This window comes from Falco punctatus (assembly GCF_963210335.1).
Source record: "Falco punctatus genome assembly, chromosome: 7".
NCBI lineage: Eukaryota > Metazoa > Chordata > Aves > Falconiformes > Falconidae > Falco > Falco punctatus.
In genome coordinates this window covers 43,650,122-43,666,441 of record NC_137587.1, presented here as the reverse complement: position 1 = coordinate 43,666,441, position 16,320 = coordinate 43,650,122, and the positions used below count along the sequence as shown (strand labels likewise).

The 16,320-nt window shown below is 43.7% G+C and overlaps 1 long non-coding RNA gene across 1 annotated transcript in view; it reads right to left on the bottom strand.

Annotated features, from left to right (window-relative positions):
* The window catches only part of LOC308067145, a 38,900-nt gene extending 22,806 nt beyond the window's left edge, over nucleotides 1–16,094 (bottom strand). Inside the window, exon 1 of the long non-coding RNA XR_013929460.1 lies at nucleotides 81–16,094. This is a non-coding gene — a long non-coding RNA (uncharacterized lncRNA). The remainder of the gene's footprint in view (nucleotides 1–80) is intronic.
* Between the last annotated feature and the right edge of the window lie 226 nt (nucleotides 16,095–16,320).

Sequence of the window (16,320 nt, the reverse complement as noted above, 5' to 3'; positions counted from 1 at the left end):
CCCCAAATGCCTGCAAAAGGACAGAGAGCTAGTTGGTACCAAATGATACAAGGAAGAAAAATTGAATTGCTTTTACTCACTGTCCCAAAACAATCAGCAAGTATGGAACTTCTGTTTCCTTTTTTCTTCCTTCTTTCCAGTGGAAAATCAGTGGTTTCTGAAAAGGGTGGACATTTTCATTTTTCTGGACAAAATAAACACATACATTTATTTTTTAAAAAATCAAAAGCACTTGTTTTCCTAGTTGCTTTTGTTCTCAGCCTTCTTGTCTCCTCCTTCTCTTTCAGGAAATGACACCACATCTTCTGAGAAGCAGAAAAAGGGAATGTTTATTTTTTAAGTGTAAATATAGAAAAGATGACTGTATATTTATATCTTTTCCTTCTCTTCCTCTGGTAAGGAAATGCAACATGACCTTAAAGCACCCAGATACAACCAGTGGTGACAAGCCTGCAGAGGAGAGCCCAGCAGTGAGCAATATTTGAAAGCAAGAGGCTCCTGGGGTGCCACATGAGCTGACTTTCCACAGGGAAGATGGGGAAGAGAGTGTCCATCTCACATGAAAGGAGCAAGGGGGTAGCAGGTCAGAACCGAGTCCTGCTGTGACAGGTCCTAGAAGAGGTGACAACTCTGCAGCATGAGCACAGGCTGCCTTCGGCTGACCTGACAAGTGCTGCTACTGCATGAGTGAGGACTGATTGCATTCCTTGCGTGTGCTGCAGATCTCTGTCTCCACACATAATGTGTGCAGGATGCAAAGTCCGGCCTCTTGCCTTTAGCAGTGCCCTGGCTTACGCACACATGATCTGATTAACTTCAATGAATCTGCAGGGGGTAAGGGGTTAACCTCTTCATTTGACATTTAGTTCCACTGCTGGTGCACTAGCAAGAATTGAGTCCACTGACACTCGCTCTCTCTCCAAATCATATTAGTCCTCCAGGCTCCACAGGGAATGAAGGGGAGGGGAAAAAAAAAAAAAAAGGAGAATGAAAAATCCCCACAGCTTGGTCAGACAGCGCTTACAATCTAGTTAGAGCGGTTTAAAGTCTTACTAGCCCTTCAGTTGCGAAGCAATACTTGGATTTACTCGATAGCCGAGGCTCATCTGCTATGTCCTCACAATAGACCCCAGCCTTGCAATTAACTGTGTACTGGCTGACTGCTCTTCCTTCTGGAAACCTGCGACCCACCAGAACACACCGAGGGCTTAGCACTCCTCTGTGACCCACTGAACAGCAGATCAGGGCTGTCAGCAGGGATCCAGGCAGCTACAGCCCCAGACACAGACAGGTCACCAAGCTATTCAGCCAGAAGGGTATCATTACTATGCTTTAAACGCAGTCCCCTTTAAAAACATAAGCACACTTTTTAATTAAGCCTTTGGTGTCTCTTTTCAACATCAGATATCTTAGTGCCTTTGTCCTTTCTTTTTTAATCTAATTTGATTGGAAGCGTATTTGGCCGTATCATATATATTACAAAAGGCATTTTTTTCTCATAGCTTCAAATTATTTTTCCAATCATGTTCTATATAATGTGCACAGGAGTGAATTATAAGGAGTTAGGCAACATACATGGTGTTAATTAGATAGGGGACGTAGAAGGTAATTTTTCCATGACTCCAGGGAAACCTTTACGTTATGCTTATAAAGCAAATGCAAACGTCCATGCAATACAAAGTGCTTCTTAAAAATCAAGTTACACACTGAAATAAAATACTAAGAGCAAAATTAGTTTCTCCAATTTAATTCAGTAAAACTTTAATAGCATCTGACTGCTCTCTGTAAAAGTCATTAAAAAAATCATAACAAATTCACAAATGACTGATAATGTAAAAACACAAAGGTTCAGATTCTGTTTCTAACAAAGGTCCTGATGCAGCGAAGCACTGGAGCCCACACCTAATTCTGCACTCCAGGAATGTGCTCCCGGGCCAAAGTTAACAGCCAAAGTCGCACCGACTTCAGCAGGAGGCTGATCTGGCGCGGGAGGACGTGGGAGCTTTGATCTAGAGGGAAAGGTTCAGGGAACATTCAAAACCTGAACAGAGCCTTATGCACACATCAGTAATTGCATCTGCTAGTCAGATAAACACTTCTGAAAACCAGGACAAGCTGGAGCAGGAGGAAGGCAGGCACAGTGAATTAGGCAAGCCAGTGGGTCCCTTTAATCTCTGACACTGTGATAACCAGTGGAGGATGTTGGAAGTTTCACTGCATGCACGGAAAAAACACAAATGGAAATTTTCCTAAATGTCATTCAACAACTACAGACAATAGAACGTTCTTATGAAAACTGAACTGCTAGCAGCAGGAAGATCAGAGGAGACAGAGCTGCCACTCACACCTTCGCTATGGTGGCTCAGAAGAGCACAGTGGTACAAAAAAAATACTTTCTGGGAAAGTGACTTTTCCAGTAGGGATTTGCAGAGTTATAACGCATATTTTTTTGTATTAAGTGAAGAGCATAATGCCCAACTGATCATATAGGAAACTTTTCCACTAAAGATTTTTCTACCATCTTTGTGATAATTAACACTCTTTCATTAAAATGCTATGCCCCCCCCAGCCAGAATGAAACTGTGTATGCCTTATATCCTACTCTTAATAATGTTTTTAAGGTCATGTATCTTAACAATTAATACTTCAGAGTGATTCATACCATTTCTAATATGCAGTAGCTGGGCAGAATCTTGCAGATAAAAATATTTTCTGAACAGATTCAAAATAATTGCTTTTTTAAATTGCTGAGGGGGGTTCTGCCACTCAAGCAGTTAAGCCTGAAAATGTGCTTAAGAGATTAAACAAGGAAAACTGAGCTGGTCTGGTAGCTGGCCCCTTTCCATGTGTCGAAGAGTTGTCACTACTCCAAATGCAACGTGATGACTTTGGATTTGCCTTGGTTCATCCTGCACACAAGATGTACAAGGTGCAGAAGTTCCCGTGTTCAGCCGGGCTTTGCACAGCTTTCTCATACAGCCACCAAGGCACTGAGGGATTCAGCCAAGGAAAAGACGCGTGCCAGGGAGTGATATGGTACTTGGAATTGGAAAACTGCTGCCAGCGGGTACAAACAGGCAGCGTGCAGTTTCTGCAATAATCTTAGTGAGGTTTGCAGAAGGATGGCTGCAGCCCCAGCAGGGCCAGAGCCATGTTTAGCCACTGTGCACCCAGCAGCAGGGAACCCGTACTGTCCTTCCTACATGCAAAGTTTCCCAAATTGTTCAAAAATGTGATTTCTGAACAAAACAGTACCTTCTGAGGGACTGTGACCTGTGCAGCAGGCAGAAACGTAGGGCTTGTTTACTACACAAGTCATTTTGGACCTGCCACCAAACTAATTTAATGTATGCATGTGTGTATATGAACACACATACACCGCCCCTTGTTCAGTGTTGTGTATTTGTACAGTTGTACATATGTTTTTATACATTTGTTTATAAAAATAAACAGTGAGGAAGTCCTTGAAGCTTCTCTGTATACAAAACAAAATGCAGATGGAAAATTTATCTTTTTTATATATAAATTCAAATGAATCACAACATATATAACACACTTTTCTTCTAAAAGGAAAGCCTGGTGCTGAGCTTCCCCTATGTACTTATGGAGCCAAACTTTGGGGTAATTAGAAGTTTTGGCTGCTTCCATGTCAGATGCCTAAAGACATGTCAAAGCTGTTTGATTGCCATATCTATACCTAACCACTTATTCCCTCTATACAGCATTTTTAGGCACTGCGGTATTAAGACACCTGAAGTCACTAGTCCGTCTTTGACATCTGGTTAAATAAATGCCCTGATTTCACAGACCTGAAACTCTCAAGCAACCAGAGAATCTGCATAGCACTGGAGAGGAGCTGATCACTAAAACTTTCCTTTTTTTCACTCATACACTCAAAACCCGGTCTGTTTTTTAGGCTGACACTTCCGAGGATGTCTTCTAGAGCTCTCTGCCTCATATCCAGGGGATGTCTGCACTACCTTCTGATGGAAGAGTCAAGGGAGCAGAAAGCAAGCAAGTTCATTTAGTGTAAGCCATATCAGAAGCCTATTCATCCCACTGCAAAGTTGAGGGCACATAAGTGAAAAGCTGTAGGTGAAAGCTGAGAGAACTGCAGGACAGGGAAGTCCACATGGGCAGGCCCTGGCAGGTCAAGAAAGAAGGCAAGGAAGACATGGTCAAGAGGCCCCAGAGACTGAAAGTCTAACAATAATTAACTCACAGGCTCTCCTTGGAGGCTCACAACTTTATATTCACAAGATTGTCCTACTTTCTGGTCTCAGATGATTTTTGCTTTGCAGTGCAACTTCATTACACGCCTTTCACCAAGGGGACTCCGTCGCTGTCAGGTGCTGACTTCAGGAGGCAGCCATTCTTCTTGCTCTGACACAAGCTAGAGAGGTGACACTAAGCCCTTTTTTAGGCAATTTTGTCTATTCAAAAACCAAAAGATCGAACACTTCTGAGGAAAACGCCAGCCTAGAAGAAATTATGTACCACGCAAAGGAGAAAGGTGAACAAGACAATTAGAGGGACAATCTTATTCTCCATTAATAATGCAAAATTTGACTGATAAATAAAACATGATTAATGGTGTGGAACAGAGATAATAACGCAAGAATAAACAGTAATAAGTATGCATTGCTCTTACAAAGCTGGCCTTTTAAATGCTTGGCAAAAGGAGGAATGTTACCTGTGATAATGGTAATGTGCTGAGCTTTATGAATAGTTGATTTTTGTTTCTGATCTCAGTATATGCAATAGCATCCTCAAATTGTACATGGCACATTGTTTCCCTGGACACCAGACAAACAACCATAAGAAAATAGATCATAAAGGTCACACTATAATAATAAAATGTACATGCTTCAGTCCTTGACACAACTCAACAGAAGCTGGTCTGTTACGCTGGATACATCTGAGTTTTTAGGAAAATATATGTGGGAACAAAAGTATCAACTTTTATCTTACAAATATTGAATAATACTTGAAACAGATCATCTCTGCCTGGAGAGCAAATTTGTTCTAATAATATAAAGAAAGATCATATGACCTTTTGTCCCAAAGACCTGTGTTCTGCATGGAATAAAATCCAAAGTCCACTAGTTCTAGCATGGTTATCGGTTATTTTTAATTAGGTCAGAGGGATTCAAAAAGCCTTATGAAATTCCATTTAAAAAGAAGACAATCCAGAAAATTTGTCACCAAAAGTAATGGGATTTTTTTTTTTTACCATAAGTGAACGTTAGGGAAGATACCATGCTGTTCTCTTAAGTTCACACTGGTTTCCTGTCATATGGCATCCAAAACATCCTGGATACAAAGCGAGACTCAGAAGTACCTTGGAGCAGTCAAAATCCCAGGACTTCTTGGTTAGAAAAGAAGCAAGTGCAACTATTGGTTTAGATAGGCATAGTGCTATCCTGTTGCTTGTCTCCAGTCCTATCTATGACCCTGTCTCCTGGAGGGACTTTGGATCCATGTTGTAGCCTCTTGTCCAGCTCTGGCCCCTGGATCCATTTCCTCCTGACTGTAGTCCTTGTGTGGAACCTAGATCTGATTCACCTCTTGCCTGCTCTGGGAATGTTGGTGGACCCGTTGAGCTCTGCCCACCGTGCTCTGTGTGTACACTGCAGGACTGCACCCCATCACAGCCCAGGCTGGGGTCACCCTCGTCTCCCAGCTTGTCCTCCCTTAGGGAGCAGCAGTCTCTCACTGCCCCTGGACAGTCAGTTCTCTTGTCACTTCAGTGTAGCCAGTTCCCTCCTTTCAGCTTCTCTAGGAAGATGTTACTAGAGTTATCCTTATAATTTCCAGCACTTCCATTCTTCAGCCTACGCTGGCTTCCACGACAGTTACATGTTTGAAGATCCTTTTGGTGTGCTGGGACATCTTTTCATGTTCCTGACAAGAACATTGGATCTAGAGTGAAGGAGGAAAAATCAGCAACGTCCTCCAGAGAATCTGGGTATCTTTTCAGAATCCCATGTGCAGTATTCTGCTGCTGAGTCTTGACAGAGAAATAACGCCTCAGAAAATTTAGGTTTGTGCCTTCTTCACATCCTCTAAAAAAGGAAACACTAAATTTGGAAGACAGTTGATTAAAAATCAGAGGGGAATTACACTTGATTGGATGGGGCTGGCTGGCTGAGGGTATCCAAGGTAAAGTGTTCTCCACCAGAGCTAAGACCTTTCCTATGCAACAGCCCTATCCCTTAAGCAGAGCAGTTCACAAATTACTTCTGAGAGCTCATAGTCCCTGCCTCAACAAGCCTTGCACAGAAAGGGGACCGAAGTCTTCAGTACCCCAAGATGATCAGCAACGACAGGCACCGAGTGCCCAGCATGCCAGGCTTTCCTGGCACTGCCGTGGGAATTGTGTCTGTCTCGAGTAGAGGTAAAAAAAAACAAGGCAAAAAGTACCTGTTGAAGCCTTTCAACCTAGCACAGCAGAAAGCAGGTTCCCCAGCACCAACACAAGCAAAGTGTGCACAAGGAATCTAGCAAAGTTAAGTACAGTATTCGACTGCTCTGATAAAGCCAGAAAATGCTGCAGCTTCTTTTCTCATGCTGTGTTTGAATGTTGGGCAGAAGTGTTGTAGTCACCATAGTCACTTAAGGCTTGGTGAACTGATTCAACTGCAGCCAAAAAGCCACCCTGAGCATAGTCTTCCCCCACCACAGTCACAGCGTTATGCTAACTCCGATGCCCATCAGATCCCCTCATGAGCTGATTTAACTCACCAAAATGGAAGAATACAGTCAGAAAGAAGCTGCAGTTTACTGAAGAGCTACATGAGCTCCCACACTGGCACTGGTGGCATTGCCTAGCTGGGAGAAAGTGGGAGAGAAAAACACTGAGCTGTATGAACCGTGGTCACACACATCTGCTGGGCAGTGGGGCCAGTATATACTGCTGGAAAGGCCCTGGGTCATGAAAGTGTTCATAAAGCCCCAGCAAAAAGTGGGTGCATAAATCAGGCTATCAATGCACTTCCCTTGTGAAGTGGAAAATTAGTCCAGTCTGAGCCAAAAATCCATAGAAATCTAAGATCTCCTTCAGCTATTACCCCTGGCTTGTATTGAAAAAGTTTACATCCTTCCTGAGTGCAGAAGAGGGAAGAGTGAGCTGAAATGGGGTCCAGCCGAGGACATCTGGCTTCCAGCACAAGGTTTCCATTTCCCCAGTGGAAGAGCCTCTCTGAACCTCTTCTGCTCAGCTCTGTTTACCTTGCTGTCCTCTCCACAGGGCTTCTTCCCACACAGGGCACGAGCAGAAAGCAAATGGGAGGGATTCTGCCAAAACCTGCAAAGTTGCAAAGCCCAGAGAAGTTCTCAGTCTGAAGAAAACAGTGTCTGTCAGAAGCAAATTGCAGTGTTTCATGGGCAATGCGAAAAGGTGTGAAGGGCAGCAAACCAGCAGAAGGCATTAGAACTACTCGAACAAGTTTTAGATACCAGTTTGAATCTGGTTTTAATTATAAAATCTGAAAGAGGGAGAAAACTGCAGCTAAAGCACAGAGAGGCTGACAGTGTTTTGACAACGATTCTTCCACGAGCCTGCTGGGCCATTTAAGCGACACACCATGACAAGGTCAAAGGTCTGAGATTTGGGTGCCCCCCACGCTGTGCTGAGCCCTGTGGCCTGCCTGGCTTCCACCCTCCCCACTCTGGCAGCCTGTCTTTCCCTTTGGTTGCTCTGCCCTATTTGTCTCCAGTTAGGGTCCCAGCTTGGAAATCTCTTCAAACAGGGGTCCCACAGCACTCAGAGCTGCCAGTGCTGTTTTCACAGCCATCTTCTGTCTTGACAGTCACTGGCTTTCCCCTCCAAAAATCTTTATCTCCGAGTTGAAAAGAAAAATCTGTCCATAAAAAGGCAAGCATCGCAGCTCAACTCCCATCTCTGCTGGAGCTGAAGGGAAATTTGCCAATGACTTGAACAACACCAGGAGATAAAGTTCTTCCTTTATCTGTGCTTTAATAGTCTCCTGCTGCCAGTCTCCCCAGCAAGACAGTCTTGTCAGTTCCCACACAGTGCACAAAGACACTGATACTTACACCTTTAACAAAAATAGGTCCATCAGAGCTTTTCCATTGCCTTGGATGGGTTTACCCTGTGCTAATACACATGTAATTTGAACATCTGTTTTGGCTTCACACAAAGACAATAGGATTTTGTTGGGGGGTGGGGCAGGTGAGCTGTAGGAAGCAAGCATCCTTGTACTAGGTAGGATGACCAAGGATCACCTCCACCCCAAGCTAAGGTGCACAGTGTGGCACATGGGCTGTACTGCAGAAGATAACTGTTCTGCGTTAGGCCATGCAACCAGATGTGAGGCTGAGGAACCCAACTGCAACCTCCCACACAGCTGTCATTGCACTGAGAGAGGACAAACCCCTGGGGAGGCAACTTGGGAAAAAGAAACAGGGGGAACTGAGGACAAAAGAGCATACAGAACACTTTGGCCATATCCATATTTCAGTCATCCTCATCGATGTCACACACAAGGAGGTGGTTACATGAAGCATGAGATGATGAACATATTACTGTCCACAAGGCAAATCTGAAATCTTAGTCCAAGACAAATTCCAGGTAACACTCGCTGACTAATAAGTTGTTTCTAAGACTTTTGTTCACTGTTAGCGCAGAGAACCAGTGATACAATCTACAAATACATTTATTTGAAAAAAATAAACAGGTGGATTACAGACATCAGTTGCCTAATATTTCAGGCTTAAAAGACAGCAAAATCTTCAGAAAATATACACAGTTATTTCAGAAATAACATTAGAATTAAGTAACACAGTAATTATTTATTTCTTTTACTACTGGCTGTACATAACACTTCCAAAGCCATGGAAAGAGCAATAAACTACCTTACTACTTTAATCATTTCAATGTAGTGATGTTAGACTTTGGCATTCTATAAATACACACAGGTATATACAGGCACCAGGTGTGTTACACACCTGGATGTATATGTGCCATTTATTTTAAACCCTTCCAGGCTATAAAAACAAATGGGTTGAGTATCAGAGTCACTGGTTATGGAGGATTTCCATATTGTATTAACCCCTGGGTGAGAGCAAAGTCCAGGTTTGCAGTGCTTTGGCACGCAGCCAGCAGACCAGCACTATCTCTGCCTTCAGATGATCTCACTAACCCGATTCAGAACATCATTCCCAAACCCATCCTGAAAGCTTAGTACCTTCCATTTGATACAGCATCGGTTTGGTCTCAGGTAAATACGATTTGTCAAAGGAGTTATGCCAGCACCCACATTTATGCGTGGCAGATAGAGGCATTACCACTTACTACTAAAATGCTTTATACTACCTACACACAGTAAGATCCTGCTTTCAGCTGCTATAGGTTTTACTAAATGTTAACTAAAAGAGCCAGAATTTCCCACCTGGGCATTCTCATTCAGCTGAATTTTGCCAACCTTAACTTAGGGGGAAAGCAGGAAACACTCTTGGTTTTTCAATCCTATTTAAAAATCCCAAGGAAATCCTTGCTTGGAAGCTTATATTTGGGTGCGGGAACTTGGTAGCGGTGGCTGGAGGGCAGCAGATTAACCAAGGGCACGCTTCCCACACCCCTGCTAGATTAAAAAACCCTGCCCATATGTAGCCAAGTTTATGCTTGAAAGATAACTACTCCCTGAGGCTCACGCTCAGCCGTCAGAGCCTCTTGCCCTCGCGTGGGCCAAGCCAACACCCGTAGCTGCAGTAGGTCCATATCCGAGCTGAAAGCAAGGACATCGCCTCTCCCGTTCGCTCAGCTGCATTCTTACAAGTAAATTAACCAGGACCGAGCCCTGTAGCACAGTCTAGTGTTCGATTATTAGCGTGCTCCCTGGCAGGGTTTTGGCTTGTCCTAGGGAGTACTCTCAGAAACCGTGTCTGGGCAGGGTTCAGAGAGTAGCACTTGCCAAGGGCTGTTCCCAATAAGCGGAAAGGATAAAGCCATCCTGTTATGGGAGGAAGAGAGTTTAGCTGTATGGATGTGAGCCAGGCTATGCCACTTGCTCTTAGTGCCAGAGAATGGGCTCTGGCCCAGTTTAATTACAATGAAGACATATAATCAGTGACTTCTTCTCTGTCAGGCGTTGGCACCGAGGAAGGAGAAAAAAAAAATAATTCAAACAGCAGAGAGGGAAGAGCTGAAGCCACTGGAGGGGAAGAGATGGCAGCAGGAGAGGGTAATCTCAGAGTCTGAGTTTGGGGTAGGAAAAATGGGAGTGGGAGCTGGTGCAAGGGAGAAGGTAGCAATGGATGGGAAGAGATTAAGAGATCAGAAAGAAGGATTTGGATGTGGATGAGAATTGCACTACTTTAAGAAAGAGTTTAGTAAGTGGAACAAAATGAGGCTGCTGTTCAAAAATTAAGAATGAAATATGGAGAGGGAAACAGGTGTGTAATAGATGAGATGGTGGAAACTGGAAGAGGTTAGCTCAGGAGAATGGGACAAAAGAAGTCAGTCAGGCCTTGGGGCAAGCAGAGGCTACAAAGCCCTTTGAAAGAACGAGGAGAACTTCTGTTCTCCAGCACACGTGGCTCACCTGGTCCTAGGAAAGAGCTCAGGCTTTATCAGAAGTTTTCATGTGTTGCTTACACATTTCTGTATCTTTATCTTTGGCTTTCACCTGTGTCACAACTCATTCTTACAGGAGCAATTTAATCTTCCCATCTCAGGAACCTTATGGTCAGATGGAAGAAATGTCAGAAACCATTAAGGTAACTCACCCTATGTGTATCCCTGAGAGAAAACGTGGAGCAGCAATTTCCATCAATAACTCCCTGCAGAGATTTGGAAAGGCTCCATGCTCCCTTAAAGGTATCCTTGAAGAATCATTTTAATTAACCGTTTACCTGCTGTACATTGCCTCAGGCTTTCAGTAGCTAACATTGCAGTCACTTTAGCATCAGCTTGTCACCAGTCATATGAGCAGTCTAGGCAGGATGCACTTGCAGTCTTTGATTTCTGTCAACCAAAGTACAAGCCACGCTGGGGTAAAAATCGCTACTGGGAATCATCTGACCCACCGAAAACTGGGACATAAGGGGAGAGACCCAGACTTCCTTCTCACTTCTACTGCAACATAAACATTTCTTTTTTTTTTTTCTTTTATAACTGAATATTTTACCGACCCTGGGAAAAAAGAAATCCTCTTACCATGATCACTAATGAAAAAAAAAAAAAAAGCAGAAGCTGCCACTGCTATTGTGCTTGGAATATAATAGTCAAGGTTAGCACGTAATAGCTAAACAATATGCATTTGAAAGCCATCAAGAGAGTAGTGCTTTGTTCTAATGAAAAGGATTGAAATGTTTTCTGCTGTCTGCCTTGACACTTCATGTTACAGTACTTGGAATTACTTCAGTCAGGGAAGCTGTCACATCACTCATACAGTGCCTATAGAGCAGCAGCAACGCTGAGCCAGCGCAGTGCGCCCATAAAGAGGGGATCATTTTTATCTTCCTTCCTTGCCAGAACCACATTTGCTTGGGGACCACCAGAGGAAGGTGGGTTTCTGGTAGGTTGAGTTGGAGGTTTTTTCTGGGTTTGATTGCTCCTTTGGCACTGTACCAGCATCTCTAGTGGGCCAAGACGCAGAGCTCAGCAGCTTCAGTGGGAGGAGCTCCAGGGTGCTGCGTGGGTGCTCATGAGCAGCCCTGGCCACTTTGAGCCTGACTGTGTGGAATTTGCCAGTCCTGTTTATTTCAAGATATAAACCAAAGGATGAAAATTCTGGTCCTGACCATATCAGGCATGCAGAGGACAAACAATTCCAGCTACAGGCTATGCCTGGGCTGTTATTATTATCAGTCAGGTGTCTCAAGATGGGGCTAAACAAGGAACTTTCTAACCACGGCAAGCCCAGTTTTGTAAAGGGTGGAGGTGTATGATGAAGCTGGATGAGATGCTGTTGGGTCTTGGAAATACGTAAGCATACAGTCAGGAAGCAATTACCCTTTCAGGTGCAAACCAGTTCCAGAAGGACATTCTGGCTTGTGGAAACAGCTCTGAGCAAAAAACCCACTTGGTTTGGAGGGTAATTAATGAGATCAGTAATTAAAAGAGCACTGAAGTCATTCCTCCTGCCCTCCTCCCCCATCTGTAAAGGACAGCCACAGCCATTCTCACAAGATTAATTAATCCACAGTAATGGTATAATCTTGTGTAATGGAAAACCATAAAAGGAAAGCTCTATGAACCAAAAAGAAAAACAGAGGGTGATGATAAAAAAAAAAAAATAAACAACCACACCACAAACCACAGTTAATCAGTTCTTCTGAGGTAAGACTCAGTTTCAACTTTGCTAGTGTTTCATTAACGCACAAGTAGAGCTGCAGCCTAGCACTTAGCATTGCCAAGGAACCTAAAGTACATCCTTCTTATCACTAAAAATTTCCCAATTCCTTTTAACAGGAATAGCATCGATAACCATGGTCCCTCTTCAGTCACCTGCCACCAGCACAGACAGCTGCTCCTCATTTGTGGACTGAAGATCAGACCCAGACCAGGCTCTGGCAACAGAAGTGGGGAGGGAAGCAGAACTCTGTTACCTGAGCTCAGAGCTGCAGTCCTCAGCACAGTCTTCCTGATGCTGCCTCTCCTTGGATGTAACTGGTGTGGCCTTTGCCTCTTCTCAAGTAGCTGGAAGTCACCCACGCACATCAGGAGAGGTTTTTAGTTTCGGTTTTAGTACTTTCAGGTGAAGCCTTGATCCCAATCAGGGAGGGCAGCCCTGGGCACACAGAAGTGTGCACTGCTCCAGATATTTAGGCAGATATTGAGCCCAGACACACTCAGGGTTAGGCAGAAGCTGATTCACATTACATTGTTGGTCTGCAGGACCTGGTTTTACCTCTGTCCTCCTCTGGGTACCCAAATCCTCATCTGGAACAAGCCTCAGCCTAAACACCCACTTCCCAGGAGCAAAGCGTCTGTCCTGTTTTCGTTTCTACCTAGGAACCATCCACCCTCTCTCCCTATCTAGCCTGGAACTAATCAGCCCCACACGTCTTTGCTATGCAGTAGTAATTACACTGAACCTCAAGGCAGGGTCTTCGCACCTGAGCCAAGTATAAGTCAACAGAAAAACCTTTGTGTCTACTAACAACACACATGTTCACTGCTGGCTAGTGGGCAATTGCTCCAGGGAAATCCTGGTAGCCAAAAGAGAAACAGTTACACAGTCATTAAATGTTCCATTAAATCGTTCCCGACTCTGTTTCTGCTCGGCTCTTTCATATGCTTCCATCTGACCCACTGGATGTCCCCTGACCATCTGAAAGCTATTTCCAGTACCTCCCTGTGTTGACTTGAGGTGTTTTCCCACCAAACAACCTAGCACCGATATCCTGAAGAGTTGACAGGGAGGTCTGTCAGGGGCCAATTACTGAATGGAGCAGCCTTCGGGAGCATGCAGCCTGTGACAACAGGGGAAAAAAATGAATCCAGGGTGTGCTCTGTTTCAAGCAGCTCTTAGAAATGCAAAGAGTTAAGAACCAAGCTCTCCTTCACTTGCCCAAGAAAATAAAACCTTACACCTCAGCTCAAAGAAAGAATAAAATATTTTTTCTTTTTTGGGTGCAGAGGATAAAGCTGGCGTTAATAACAGAAATGTGTTTGTAGTAATACTCTAAATGATCTTTCTTTAACTTAGAGGAATTAAGATGGTTAATTAAGGCGTAATATTCATAATGCCGGAGTATATCAGGCAAACAAAATGGTTTTTACAGGTAATTAAGAACTGAGTCTTTCTGATAACCATACAAGTGCATTGAAAGCATATATTCCCCATGCAATGAATATCATTCCTATTTTTAACTAGGTAAGATATGACCTAGCGAAGGAAGGGACAGTCTTTAAAAAATAGTACAAAGTACATTGCTCTTCACGCTTCATCAGAAGAAGGCTTGTCCTCTTAAAAACGCCAACATATTCCAATTTACTTTCATTCAAAATCAGAACAGGAATTCTGGAACATTTAGACTCAGGAATCTCAAAATATTTTGCTATCAAATATTACTTTTAAATTAGCTGCTACATACAGAGGCAATACCAAATAACAATGAAAATTATGAAAAAAAACAGTTTTGATATAAGGGAAATACTATCAGAAAAGTAAACAGTTGTGGTTTCTTTTTTTTTTTTTTTAATTCTGGTTTGTTTGGTTTTTAAGGTGTCAGAGTTCACAGGCAACAGCTAGATTTTGACAGCATTGCTCTTTTCTTCACCAGGTAGTATTTCAGAGGACGCTACTTACCAGGTCAGAGCCTCTGGGTTCAGTTCCCACCTCTTCTCTTCTGTGGACTGCTTATATCAACTCAAGCAAATTATTTAGCATCTCTAAGCCTTGCTTTTGATCTCAGCAGTCAGGATAATATTTATTTTCTCCTGTCCTTGCCTTGTTTGGTTAGTTTGCATGCTCTTTGAAGAAAGACCTGCCTTTTCCTCATTTAAATAGCACCTCCCAAGAGGGCAAAGAGGAATAGCTTCATCTTGGTGCTACATACAAATAATGAATTACAATCTCCTGAACGTCCTCACAGTCACCTTCAGTACTTTGCTGATGCGATCTTGCACTGTGGAAGTAACTTCTTTCTTTGTGAAGCTGTGCACCTCGCTCCTCCAACCCCATCTTTTCCCTTCTTCAGCAAAGCAGTTTTGACAAATGGCATTTCACTAGCAAAACTAGCAGTAGCAGAATGAAAAATAATGAGGCTGGGAAGCAGCCAGAAGCACAGGAATGACAGTCAGAATGGAGGCACAGTGCTGCACACCAAGGGCAGAGGGAGCTCATAGCCCTTTGGGGTATTATCCTAAAGGTGCCCTTTCATATAATCAGCCCATTAATTGCCGAGTAGCTGTTAACTAAGATGAGCAAGGACCTACAGCTGGTCTGTAGGGATGGCCAGACGCACAGACAGTGCTCCTGCTTTTAAGTATCCAGGACAGCAAACATGAAAGTGGGAGACCACTTCATCACACCTTCTTCCAGGCCAAATAAAACCAGCTGAAATCCATAATAATGCTCCTGTTGCCTTTGGATCGAGCATGTGGGAGGGTGGTGCAGCTCTCAGCAAGGCAACAGACAGCTGTAACCACTACAGGCTTCGAAAGAGTTACACCTCAGTGGCTCAGTTTTCAACCTTAGCTCCTTCCTTTAACAGAAAGATTGGTTCAACTTGGCTTCTTGGGGACAAGGGAGCAGCACAAGAAAAAGAAAGATCTCCATTGTGCCTCAGAGTAATGGCAGAACAAGAGGAAAAGTAATGAGCTGTCCTCCACCAGCTTTCCTCCAAAAAGTTTCATCTTTTTGGAGAGAAAATGCTATAGCTCAAGCAGAAGAAGTCACCATTTATCTTCCTCCAAACATGAAAACGCAGCAGAGGTCCAGGTCTCAGGGTACAGGATTGGATGGGGAAATGCATATCACAAAGTCAAGGGCAGTGGGATGCAGAATGCTCCTTCCCATGAACCATGGGTTTGCCTGAAGATTCTGGGCCTTCCCTACACCTGCCTTCACAGGCCAGACTAGCCATCTCCCAGAATGGCCTCCTAAGCCAGGCTGAGACGGTGTCCAAATCCACAGCATGTTGAAGGAGTCACAGGTATCCCCCAGGGGACTCATTTGGTCATGGCCAAAAATAGCTATTGTGGCAGGAGCTTTCTTCACTGTGACTGACCAGAGAGAACTTTTCCATTCAAGCGATGGCCAAGTGCTGCAGTGAGACATTTTCTGATTGCGGCTTAAAGGAAGTGGGGACATAAATTTAGGTGAGCCTCTGGTATCCAGACCAGGGCTATAAGTAAAAACTGAACCAAATGCTATTGAAAATTGACCTAAAGATCTAAACTCCTTCAAAAAAACGTGTGACCTGTCCAGTTCCAGAAAAACAAATATCCTGAAGTATTTGACATTGCATGTAGCAGGCCTAGGCAATGGCTGAAACACTTACCCAGACCTTCCCAAGATGGAGAAGTTTACATCTGCTCTTGGCCAACCACTTGGCATGTGCTCTCATAGTTGAATCATCTGGATGCTGCCGTAAACCATTCCACAAGATTTAAAAAAACTTTTTTTTTTTTTTTTTTTTTTTTGGGGGGGGTGGAGGGGAGAAGGCAAAGGGTAAGGAACTGGTGTCCCTCCCACCCAAAATCACTGAGTATCCCACCATCAACCCATACGACAACTCTCATTGCAGGCAGCTCTTTTCTCCCAGTTATCAGTGAGCCAGCCTTTTCACCAGACAGCCCAATAGTTACGAAGAGACAACTCAAAAAGAAAAGAGTAATCTTGCTTG